Genomic DNA, 12,642 nt, shown 5'->3' with positions numbered 1-12,642 from the left:
TTTTGTTTTGTTTTTTTTTAAATTGCGCTTTAAACAGAAAGTATTGCGTCAATGCAACTGAACAACATTAATTAGGAACACAGTGCGTCAAAAAGCAAAATGACAGTTAAAGGCATTTCGTTATTGAACTCTTTGATGACATCATTCAGCTAAGTTCAGTTTAAATAGTATCTGTGCAATAATTTGCAATCAAGTCAACGATATCGCTGTACATGAAGTGTCCCCAGCTCCGCCTGCCAGAAGCGACAGAGGGAAGAAACCAAAACTCGATCGGTGAAAGGATGGAGAAAAAACCCGGTGAGAAACCAGGCTCAATCGGGGAGACAGTTCTCCCCTTGTCAGACGAAACAGGTAGATCACCTCCAGGCTGCAGGAATGTCAGACTGTGCAGAAGAATCATCTGTTTCCTGTGGTCTTGTCCAGGTGGTCTTTACAGGGGATTTGTATCTGCGGCTCATCTAGTTGTCACGGTCTCCGCTGTGTTTCTGGGCCATAGAGGTCCTTTCTAGGTGTTGATCCACCATCTTCTCTGTATACGGACTGGATCCGGGTGACTGAAGCGGATACAGACTGGATCTGGTGGCTACGGTGACCTCGGAATAAGGGATTTCTTTAAAAGACTTTTTTTTTCATATAAGATTTTATCCAACTTTTCAGATAGAGGCATGAGAAAGAGATTGCCTTGATTGGGCTTTTGGTTATTATAGGCACTCTCTGCGTTTGACCACTTCGTGTTTATTTAGCCGGATGGGAAGGCAGCGCTTTCTTGTACGTGACGGGATGCAAATTCTTGAAGGCTCTCTTTAGTGACGGGTCCAAACAAAGATCTCATCTGCTCCTCTAGCCCTATCGGCGACTCGTGCACTTCGAGCCTTCTTAGTGACGGCGCAAGTTGCTGACTGCTGACTGCGTTGGTGGTATAGTGGTGAGCATAGCTGCCTTCCAAGCAGTTGACACGGATTCGATTCCCGGCCAACGCATATCCTTTGGCTCGGGCTGACGTCGAAGCAGAACTCCCTCTGTGACCTGTGCCTCCACCCAAAACTTTTGGATGGAATAATTTCGGATGGACCCATCATTAGCTGAAGTCGCATAACACTTGCAACACTACCGGTAGCAGGGGTCATTGTTTGGACTCTTTTTTTTTTTTTTTTTTTTTTTTTTTTATTGCGCTTTAAACAAAAAGTATTGTGTCAATGCAACTGAACAACATTTATTAGGAACACAGTGCGTCAATAATGCTACTGTCTTCCGCCTGCGTTGGTGGTATAGTGGTGAGCATAGCTGCCTTCCAAGCAGTTGACCCGGGTTCGATTCCCGGCCAACGCATGTCCTTTGGCTCGGGCTGACGTCGAAGCAGAACTCCTTCTGTGACCTGCGACTCCAACCAAACATTTTGGATGGATCATTCGGAAGACGAAAAGAACCAGCTCTCCCCGTCGGGGAATCGAACCCCGGTCTTCCGCGTGACAGGCGGAGATACTGTCCACTATACTAACGAGGAGCCGTGCATGCTGCCGTTTCTCCCCCAACTGACGGCACTGCACTGACATAACTAAACAATGCATGGCTTCTTCTGACGCAGACCCAGCCCTAGCACCGTAAAATTTCTGATGGACCCATCATTAGCTGAAGTCGCATAACACTTGGAACACTACCCGTAGCAGGGGTCATTGTTTGGACTCTTTTTTTTTGTTTTGTTTTTTTTTAAATTGCGCTTTAAACAGAAAGTATTGCGTCAATGCAACTGAACAACATTAATTAGGAACACAGTGCGTCAAAAAGCAAAATGACAGTTAAAGGCATTTCGTTATTGAACTCTTTGATGACATCATTCAGCTAAGTTCAGTTTAAATAGTATCTGTGCAATAATTTGCAATCAAGTCAACGATATCGCTGTACATGAAGTGTCCCCAGCTCCGCCTGCCAGAAGCGACAGAGGGAAGAAACCAAAACTCGATCGGTGAAAGGATGGAGAAAAAACCCGGTGAGAAACCAGGCTCAATCGGGGAGACAGTTCTCCCCTTGTCAGACGAAACAGGTAGATCAGCTCCAGGCTGCAGGAATGTCAGACTGTGCAGAAGAATCATCTGTTTCCTGTGGTCTTGTCCAGGTGGTCTTTACAGGGGATTTGTATCTGCGGCTCATCTAGTTGTCACGGTCTCCGCTGTGTTTCTGGGCCATAGAGGTCCTTTCTAGGTGTTGATCCACCATCTTCTCTGTATACGGACTGGATCCGGGTGACTGAAGCGGATACAGACTGGATCTGGTGGCTACGGTGACCTCGGAATAAGGGATTTCTTTAAAAGACTTTTTTTTCATATAAGATTTTATCCAACTTTTCAGATAGAGGCATGAGAAAGAGATTGCCTTGATTGGGCTTTTGGTTATTATAGGCACTCTCTGCGTTTGACCACTTCGTGTTTATTTAGCCGGATGGGAAGGCAGCGCTTTCTTGTACGTGACGGGATGCAAATTCTTGAAGGCTCTCTTTAGTGACGGGTCCAAACAAAGATCTCATCTGCTCCTCTAGCCCTATCGGCGACTCGTGCACTTCGAGCCTTCTTAGTGACGGCGCAAGTTGCTGACTGCTGACTGCGTTGGTGGTATAGTGGTGAGCATAGCTGCCTTCCAAGCAGTTGACACGGATTCGATTCCCGGCCAACGCATATCCTTTGGCTCGGGCTGACGTCGAAGCAGAACTCCCTCTGTGACCTGTGCCTCCACCCAAAACTTTTGGATGGAATAATTTCGGATGGACCCATCATTAGCTGAAGTCGCATAACACTTGCAACACTACCGGTAGCAGGGGTCATTGTTTGGACTCTTTTTTTTTTTTTTTTTTTTTTTTTTATTGCGCTTTAAACAAAAAGTATTGTGTCAATGCAACTGAACAACATTTATTAGGAACACAGTGCGTCAATAATGCTACTGTCTTCCGCCTGCGTTGGTGGTATAGTGGTGAGCATAGCTGCCTTCCAAGCAGTTGACCCGGGTTCGATTCCCGGCCAACGCATGTCCTTTGGCTCGGGCTGACGTCGAAGCAGAACTCCTTCTGTGACCTGCGACTCCAACCAAACATTTTGGATGGATCATTCGGAAGACGAAAAGAACCAGCTCTCCCCGTCGGGGAATCGAACCCCGGTCTTCCGCGTGACAGGCGGAGATACTGTCCACTATACTAACGAGGAGCCGTGCATGCTGCCGTTTCTCCCCCAACTGACGGCACTGCACTGACATAACTAAACAATGCATGGCTTCTTCTGACGCAGACCCAGCCCTAGCACCGTAAAATTTCTGATGGACCCATCATTAGCTGAAGTCGCATAACACTTGGAACACTACCCGTAGCAGGGGTCATTGTTTGGACTCTTTTTTTTTGTTTTGTTTTTTTTTAAATTGCGCTTTAAACAGAAAGTATTGCGTCAATGCAACTGAACAACATTAATTAGGAACACAGTGCGTCAAAAAGCAAAATGACAGTTAAAGGCATTTCGTTATTGAACTCTTTGATGACATCATTCAGCTAAGTTCAGTTTAAATAGTATCTGTGCAATAATTTGCAATCAAGTCAACGATATCGCTGTACATGAAGTGTCCCCAGCTCCGCCTGCCAGAAGCGACAGAGGGAAGAAACCAAAACTCGATCGGTGAAAGGATGGAGAAAAAACCCGGTGAGAAACCAGGCTCAATCGGGGAGACAGTTCTCCCCTTGTCAGACGAAACAGGTAGATCAGCTCCAGGCTGCAGGAATGTCAGACTGTGCAGAAGAATCATCTGTTTCCTGTGGTCTTGTCCAGGTGGTCTTTACAGGGGATTTGTATCTGCGGCTCATCTAGTTGTCACGGTCTCCGCTGTGTTTCTGGGCCATAGAGGTCCTTTCTAGGTGTTGATCCACCATCTTCTCTGTATACGGACTGGATCCGGGTGACTGAAGCGGATACAGACTGGATCTGGTGGCTACGGTGACCTCGGAATAAGGGATTTCTTTAAAAGACTTTTTTTTCATATAAGATTTTATCCAACTTTTCAGATAGAGGCATGAGAAAGAGATTGCCTTGATTGGGCTTTTGGTTATTATAGGCACTCTCTGCGTTTGACCACTTCGTGTTTATTTAGCCGGATGGGAAGGCAGCGCTTTCTTGTACGTGACGGGATGCAAATTCTTGAAGGCTCTCTTTAGTGACGGGTCCAAACAAAGATCTCATCTGCTCCTCTAGCCCTATCGGCGACTCGAGCACTTCGAGCCTTCTTAGTGACGGCGCAAGTTGCTGACTGCTGACTGCGTTGGTGGTATAGTGGTGAGCATAGCTGCCTTCCAAGCAGTTGACACGGATTCGATTCCCGGCCAACGCATATCCTTTGGCTCGGGCTGACGTCGAAGCAGAACTCCCTCTGTGACCTGTGCCTCCACCCAAAACTTTTGGATGGAATAATTTCGGATGGACCCATCATTAGCTGAAGTCGCATAACACTTGCAACACTACCGGTAGCAGGGGTCATTGTTTGGACTCTTTTTTTTTTTTTTTATTGCGCTTTAAACAAAAAGTATTGTGTCAATGCAACTGAACAACATTTATTAGGAACACAGTGCGTCAATAAAGCTACTGTCTTCCGCCTGCGTTGGTGGTATAGTGGTGAGCATAGCTGCCTTCCAAGCAGTTGACCCGGGTTCGATTCCCGGCCAACGCATGTCCTTTGGCTCGGGCTGACGTCGAAGCAGAACTCCTTCTGTGACCTGCGACTCCAACCAAACATTTTGGATGGATCATTCGGAAGACGAAAAGAACCAGCTCTCCCCGTCGGGGAATCGAACCCCGGTCTTCCGCGTGACAGGCGGAGATACTGTCCACTATACTAACGAGGAGCCATGCATGCTGCCGTTTCTCCCCCAACTGACGGCACTGCACTGACATAACTAAACAATGCATGGCTTCTTCTGACGCAGACCCAGCCCTAGCACCGTAAAATTTCTGATGGACCCATCATTAGCTGAAGTCGCATAACACTTGGAACACTACCCGTAGCAGGGGTCATTGTTTGGACTCTTTTTTTTTTTGTTGTTTTTTTTTAAATTGCGCTTTAAACAGAAAGTATTGCGTCAATGCAACTGAACAACATTAATTAGGAACACAGTGCGTCAAAAAGCAAAATGACAGTTAAAGGCATTTCGTTATTGAACTCTTTGATGACATCATTCAGCTAAGTTCAGTTTAAATAGTATCTGTGCAATAATTTGCAATCAAGTCAACGATATCGCTGTACATGAAGTGTCCCCAGCTCCGCCTGCCAGAAGCGACAGAGGGAAGAAACCAAAACTCGATCGGTGAAAGGATGGAGAAAAAACCCGGTGAGAAACCAGGCTCAATCGGGGAGACAGTTCTCCCCTTGTCAGACGAAACAGGTAGATCAGCTCCAGGCTGCAGGAATGTCAGACTGTGCAGAAGAATCATCTGTTTCCTGTGGTCTTGTCCAGGTGGTCTTTACAGGGGATTTGTATCTGCGGCTCATCTAGTTGTCACGGTCTCCGCTGTGTTTCTGGGCCATAGAGGTCCTTTCTAGGTGTTGATCCACCATCTTCTCTGTATACGGACTGGATCCGGGTGACTGAAGCGGATACAGACTGGATCTGGTGGCTACGGTGACCTCGGAATAAGGGATTTCTTTAAAAGACTTTTTTTTTCATATAAGATTTTATCCAACTTTTCAGATAGAGGCATGAGAAAGAGATTGCCTTGATTGGGCTTTTGGTTATTATAGGCACTCTCTGCGTTTGACCACTTCGTGTTTATTTAGCCGGATGGGAAGGCAGCGCTTTCTTGTACGTGACGGGATGCAAATTCTTGAAGGCTCTCTTTAGTGACGGGTCCAAACAAAGATCTCATCTGCTCCTCTAGCCCTATCGGCGACTCGTGCACTTCGAGCCTTCTTAATGACGGCGCAAGTTGCTGACTGCTGACTGCGTTGGTGGTATAGTGGTGAGCATAGCTGCCTTCCAAGCAGTTGGAGAAAGCAGTGCGCATGTCCTTTGGCTCGGGCTGACGTCGAAGCAGAACTCCCTCTGTGACCTGTGCCTCCACCCAAAACTTTTGGATGGAATAATTTCGGATGGACCCATCATTAGCTGAAGTCGCATAACACTTGGAACACTACCCGTAGCAGGGGTCATTGTTTGGACTCTTTTTTTTTTTTTTTTTTTTTTAAAATTGCGCTTTAAACAGAAAGTATTGCGTCAATGCAACTGAACAACATTAATTAGGAACACAGTGCGTCAAAAAGCAAAATGACAGTTAAAGGCATTTCGTTATTGAACTCTTTGATGACATCATTCAGCTAAGTTCAGTTTAAATAGTATCTGTGCAATAATTTGCAATCAAGTCAACGATATCGCTGTACATGAAGTGTCCCCAGCTCCGCCTGCCAGAAGCGACAGAGGGAAGAAACCAAAACTCGATCGGTGAAAGGATGGAGAAAAAACCCGGTGAGAAACCAGGCTCAATCGGGGAGACAGTTCTCCCCTTGTCAGACGAAACAGGTAGATCAGCTCCAGGCTGCAGGAATGTCAGACTGTGCAGAAGAATCATCTGTTTCCTGTGGTCTTGTCCAGGTGGTCTTTACAGGGGATTTGTATCTGCGGCTCATCTAGTTGTCACGGTCTCCGCTGTGTTTCTGGGCCATAGAGGTCCTTTCTAGGTGTTGATCCACCATCTTCTCTGTATACGGACTGGATCCGGGTGACTGAAGCGGATACAGACTGGATCTGGTGGCTACGGTGACCTCGGAATAAGGGATTTCTTTAAAAGACTTTTTTTTTCATATAAGATTTTATCCAACTTTTCAGATAGAGGCATGAGAAAGAGATTGCCTTGATTGGGCTTTTGGTTATTATAGGCACTCTCTGCGTTTGACCACTTCGTGTTTATTTAGCCGGATGGGAAGGCAGCGCTTTCTTGTACGTGACGGGATGCAAATTCTTGAAGGCTCTCTTTAGTGACGGGTCCAAACAAAGATCTCATCTGCTCCTCTAGCCCTATCGGCGACTCGTGCACTTCGAGCCTTCTAAAGTGACGGCGCAAGTTGCTGACTGCTGACTGCGTTGGTGGTATAGTGGTGAGCATAGCTGCCTTCCAAGCAGTTGGAGAAAGCAGTGCGCATGTCCTTTGGCTCGGGCTGACGTCGAAGCAGAACTCCCTCTGTGACCTGTGCCTCCACCCAAAACTTTTGGATGGAATAATTTCGGATGGACCCATCATTAGCTGAAGTCGCATAACACTTGCAACACTACCCGTAGCAGGGGTCATTGTTTGGACTCTTTTTTTTTTTTTTTTTTTTTTTTTTAATGCGCTTTAAACAAAAAGTATTGTGTCAATGCAACTGAACAACATTTATTAGGAACACAGTGCGTCAAAAAGCAAAATGACAGTTAAAGGCATTTCGTTATTGAACTCTTTGATGACATCATTCAGCTAAGTTCAGTTTAAATAGTATCTGTGCAATAATTTGCAATCAAGTCAACGATATCGCTGTACATGAAGTGTCCCCAGCTCCGCCTGCCAGAAGCGACAGAGGGAAGAAACCAAAACTCGATCGGTGAAAGGATGGAGAAAAAACCCGGTGAGAAACCAGGCTCAATCGGGGAGACAGTTCTCCCCTTGTCAGACGAAACAGGTAGATCAGCTCCAGGCTGCAGGAATGTCAGACTGTGCAGAAGAATCATCTGTTTCCTGTGGTCTTGTCCAGGTGGTCTTTACAGGGGATTTGTATCTGCGGCTCATCTAGTTGTCACGGTCTCCGCTGTGTTTCTGGGCCATAGAGGTCCTTTCTAGGTGTTGATTCACCATCTTCTCTGTATACGGACTGGATCCGGGTGACTGAAGCGGATACAGACTGGATCTGGTGGCTACGGTGACCTCGGAATAAGGGATTTCTTTAAAAGACTTTTTTTTTCATATAAGATTTTATCCAACTTTTCAGATAGAGGCATGAGAAAGAGATTGCCTTGATTGGGCTTTTGGTTATTATAGGCACTCTCTGCGTTTGACCACTTCGTGTTTATTTAGCCGGATGGGAAGGCAGCGCTTTCTTGTACGTGACGGGATGCAAATTCTTGAAGGCTCTCTTTAGTGACGGGTCCAAACAAAGATCTCATCTGCTCCTCTAGCCCTATCGGCGACTCGTGCACTTCGAGCCTTCTTAGTGACGGCGCAAGTTGCTGACTGCGTTGGTGGTATAGTGGTGAGCATAGCTGCCTTCCAAGCGGTTGACACGGATTCGATTCCCGGCCAACGCATATCCTTTGGCTCGGGCTGACGTCGAAGCAGAACTCCCTCTGTGACCTGTGCCTCCACCCAAAACTTTTGGATGGAATAATTTCGGATGGACCCATCATTAGCTGAAGTCGCATAACACTTGCAACACTACCGGTAGCAGGGGTCATTGTTTGGACTCTTTTTTTTATTTTTTTTTTTTTTTATTGCGCTTTAAACAAAAAGTATTGTGTCAATGCAACTGAACAACATTTATTAGGAACACAGTGCGTCAATAAAGCTACTGTCTTCCGCCTGCGTTGGTGGTATAGTGGTGAGCATAGCTGCCTTCCAAGCAGTTGACACGGATTCGATTCCCGGCCAACGCATATCCTTTGGCTCGGGCTGACGTCGAAGCAGAACTCCTTCTGTGACCTGCGACTCCAACCAAACATTTTGGATGGATCATTCGGAAGACGAAAAGAACCAGCTCTCCCCGTCGGGGAATCGAACCCCGGTCTTCCGCGTGACAGGCGGAGATACTGTCCACTATACTAACGAGGAGCCGTGCATGCTGCCGTTTCTCCCCCAACTGACGGCACTGCACTGACATAACTAAACAATGCATGGCTTCTTCTGACGCAGACCCAGCCCTAGCACCGTAAAATTTCTGATGGACCCATCATTAGCTGAAGTCGCATAACACTTGGAACACTACCCGTAGCAGGGGTCATTGTTTGGACTCTTTTTTTTTGTTTTGTTTTTTTTTAAATTGCGCTTTAAACAGAAAGTATTGCGTCAATGCAACTGAACAACATTAATTAGGAACACAGTGCGTCAAAAAGCAAAATGACAGTTAAAGGCATTTCGTTATTGAACTCTTTGATGACATCATTCAGCTAAGTTCAGTTTAAATAGTATCTGTGCAATAATTTGCAATCAAGTCAACGATATCGCTGTACATGAAGTGTCCCCAGCTCCGCCTGCCAGAAGCGACAGAGGGAAGAAACCAAAACTCGATCGGTGAAAGGATGGAGAAAAAACCCGGTGAGAAACCAGGCTCAATCGGGGAGACAGTTCTCCCCTTGTCAGACGAAACAGGTAGATCAGCTCCAGGCTGCAGGAATGTCAGACTGTGCAGAAGAATCATCTGTTTCCTGTGGTCTTGTCCAGGTGGTCTTTACAGGGGATTTGTATCTGCGGCTCATCTAGTTGTCACGGTCTCCGCTGTGTTTCTGGGCCATAGAGGTCCTTTCTAGGTGTTGATCCACCATCTTCTCTGTATACGGACTGGATCCGGGTGACTGAAGCGGATACAGACTGGATCTGGTGGCTACGGTGACCTCGGAATAAGGGATTTCTTTAAAAGACTTTTTTTTTCATATAAGATTTTATCCAACTTTTCAGATAGAGGCATGAGAAAGAGATTGCCTTGATTGGGCTTTTGGTTATTATAGGCACTCTCTGCGTTTGACCACTTCGTGTTTATTTAGCCGGATGGGAAGGCAGCGCTTTCTTGTACGTGACGGGATGCAAATTCTTGAAGGCTCTCTTTAGTGACGGGTCCAAACAAAGATCTCATCTGCTCCTCTAGCCCTATCGGCGACTCGTGCACTTCGAGCCTTCTTAGTGACGGCGCAAGTTGCTGACTGCTGACTGCGTTGGTGGTATAGTGGTGAGCATAGCTGCCTTCCAAGCAGTTGACACGGATTCGATTCCCGGCCAACGCATATCCTTTGGCTCGGGCTGACGTCGAAGCAGAACTCCCTCTGTGACCTGTGCCTCCACCCAAAACTTTTGGATGGAATAATTTCGGATGGACCCATCATTAGCTGAAGTCGCATAACACTTGCAACACTACCGGTAGCAGGGGTCATTGTTTGGACTCTTTTTTTTTTATTTTTTTTTTTTTTTATTGCGCTTTAAACAAAAAGTATTGTGTCAATGCAACTGAACAACATTTATTAGGAACACAGTGCGTCAATAAAGCTACTGTCTTCCGCCTGCGTTGGTGGTATAGTGGTGAGCATAGCTGCCTTCCAAGCAGTTGACCCGGGTTCGATTCCCGGCCAACGCATGTCCTTTGGCTCGGGCTGACGTCGAAGCAGAACTCCTTCTGTGACCTGCGACTCCAACCAAACATTTTGGATGGATCATTCGGAAGACGAAAAGAACCAGCTCTCCCCGTCGGGGAATCAAACCCCGGTCTTCCGCGTGACAGGCGGAGATACTGTCCACTATACTAACGAGGAGCCGTGCATGCTGCCGTTTCTCCCCCAACTGACGGCACTGCACTGACATAACTAAACAATGCATGGCTTCTTCTGACGCAGACCCAGCCCTAGCACCGTAAAATTTCTGATGGACCCATCATTAGCTGAAGTCGCATAACACTTGGAACACTACCCGTAGCAGGGGTCATTGTTTGGACTCTTTTTTTTTGTTTTGTTTTTTTTTAAATTGCGCTTTAAACAGAAAGTATTGCGTCAATGCAACTGAACAACATTAATTAGGAACACAGTGCGTCAAAAAGCAAAATGACAGTTAAAGGCATTTCGTTATTGAACTCTTTGATGACATCATTCAGCTAAGTTCAGTTTAAATAGTATCTGTGCAATAATTTGCAATCAAGTCAACGATATCGCTGTACATGAAGTGTCCCCAGCTCCGCCTGCCAGAAGCGACAGAGGGAAGAAACCAAAACTCGATCGGTGAAAGGATGGAGAAAAAACCCGGTGAGAAACCAGGCTCAATCGGGGAGACAGTTCTCCCCTTGTCAGACGAAACAGGTAGATCAGCTCCAGGCTGCAGGAATGTCAGACTGTGCAGAAGAATCATCTGTTTCCTGTGGTCTTGTCCAGGTGGTCTTTACAGGGGATTTGTATCTGCGGCTCATCTAGTTGTCACGGTCTCCGCTGTGTTTCTGGGCCATAGAGGTCCTTTCTAGGTGTTGATCCACCATCTTCTCTGTATACGGACTGGATCCGGGTGACTGAAGCGGATACAGACTGGATCTGGTGGCTACGGTGACCTCGGAATAAGGGATTTCTTTAAAAGACTTTTTTTTTCATATAAGATTTTATCCAACTTTTCAGATAGAGGCATGAGAAAGAGATTGCCTTGATTGGGCTTTTGGTTATTATAGGCACTCTCTGCGTTTGACCACTTCGTGTTTATTTAGCCGGATGGGAAGGCAGCGCTTTCTTGTACGTGACGGGATGCAAATTCTTGAAGGCTCTCTTTAGTGACGGGTCCAAACAAAGATCTCATCTGCTCCTCTAGCCCTATCGGCGACTCGTGCACTTCGAGCCTTCTAAAGTGACGGCGCAAGTTGCTGACTGCTGACTGCGTTGGTGGTATAGTGGTGAGCATAGCTGCCTTCCAAGCAGTTGGAGAAAGCAGTGCGCATGTCCTTTGGCTCGGGCTGACGTCGAAGCAGAACTCCCTCTGTGACCTGTGCCTCCACCCAAAACTTTTGGATGGAATAATTTCGGATGGACCCATCATTAGCTGAAGTCGCATAACACTTGCAACACTACCCGTAGCAGGGGTCATTGTTTGGACTCTTTTTTTTTTTTTTTTTTTTTTTTTTAATGCGCTTTAAACAAAAAGTATTGTGTCAATGCAACTGAACAACATTTATTAGGAACACAGTGCGTCAAAAAGCAAAATGACAGTTAAAGGCATTTCGTTATTGAACTCTTTGATGACATCATTCAGCTAAGTTCAGTTTAAATAGTATCTGTGCAATAATTTGCAATCAAGTCAACGATATCGCTGTACATGAAGTGTCCCCAGCTCCGCCTGCCAGAAGCGACAGAGGGAAGAAACCAAAACTCGATCGGTGAAAGGATGGAGAAAAAACCCGGTGAGAAACCAGGCTCAATCGGGGAGACAGTTCTCCCCTTGTCAGACGAAACAGGTAGATCAGCTCCAGGCTGCAGGAATGTCAGACTGTGCAGAAGAATCATCTGTTTCCTGTGGTCTTGTCCAGGTGGTCTTTACAGGGGATTTGTATCTGCGGCTCATCTAGTTGTCACGGTCTCCGCTGTGTTTCTGGGCCATAGAGGTCCTTTCTAGGTGTTGATTCACCATCTTCTCTGTATACGGACTGGATCCGGGTGACTGAAGCGGATACAGACTGGATCTGGTGGCTACGGTGACCTCGGAATAAGGGATTTCTTTAAAAGACTTTTTTTTTCATATAAGATTTTATCCAACTTTTCAGATAGAGGCATGAGAAAGAGATTGCCTTGATTGGGCTTTTGGTTATTATAGGCACTCTCTGCGTTTGACCACTTCGTGTTTATTTAGCCGGATGGGAAGGCAGCGCTTTCTTGTACGTGACGGGATGCAAATTCTTGAAGGCTCTCTTTAGTGACGGGTCCAAACAAAG

The 12,642-nt window shown here is 46.3% G+C and overlaps 4 non-coding genes across 4 annotated transcripts; all 4 read left to right on the top strand.

Moving 5' to 3' along the window:
* The first annotated feature begins 1,257 nt into the window (after positions 1 to 1,257).
* trnag-ucc (transfer RNA glycine (anticodon UCC)) lies at positions 1,258 to 1,329 on the top strand. Its single transcript has one exon. It is a non-coding gene; the product is annotated as a tRNA-Gly (tRNA).
* Positions 1,330 to 2,944: 1,615 nt separating this feature from the next.
* trnag-ucc (transfer RNA glycine (anticodon UCC)) lies at positions 2,945 to 3,016 on the top strand. The gene has a single exon. It is a non-coding gene; the product is annotated as a tRNA-Gly (tRNA).
* Positions 3,017 to 4,620: 1,604 nt separating this feature from the next.
* On the top strand, positions 4,621 to 4,692 carry trnag-ucc (transfer RNA glycine (anticodon UCC)). The gene has a single exon. It is a non-coding gene; the product is annotated as a tRNA-Gly (tRNA).
* A 5,559-nt stretch (positions 4,693 to 10,251) lies between these two features.
* Positions 10,252 to 10,323, top strand: trnag-ucc (transfer RNA glycine (anticodon UCC)). Its single transcript has one exon. It is a non-coding gene; the product is annotated as a tRNA-Gly (tRNA).
* The last annotated feature ends 2,319 nt before the right edge of the window (positions 10,324 to 12,642 follow it).

Source organism: Carassius gibelio, chromosome B19 (genome assembly GCF_023724105.1).
Source record: "Carassius gibelio isolate Cgi1373 ecotype wild population from Czech Republic chromosome B19, carGib1.2-hapl.c, whole genome shotgun sequence".
Classification (NCBI taxonomy): Eukaryota; Metazoa; Chordata; class Actinopteri; order Cypriniformes; family Cyprinidae; genus Carassius; species Carassius gibelio.
Note: the sequence above shows the minus strand (reverse complement) of the source record. Positions and strands in the feature narration are given on the sequence as shown.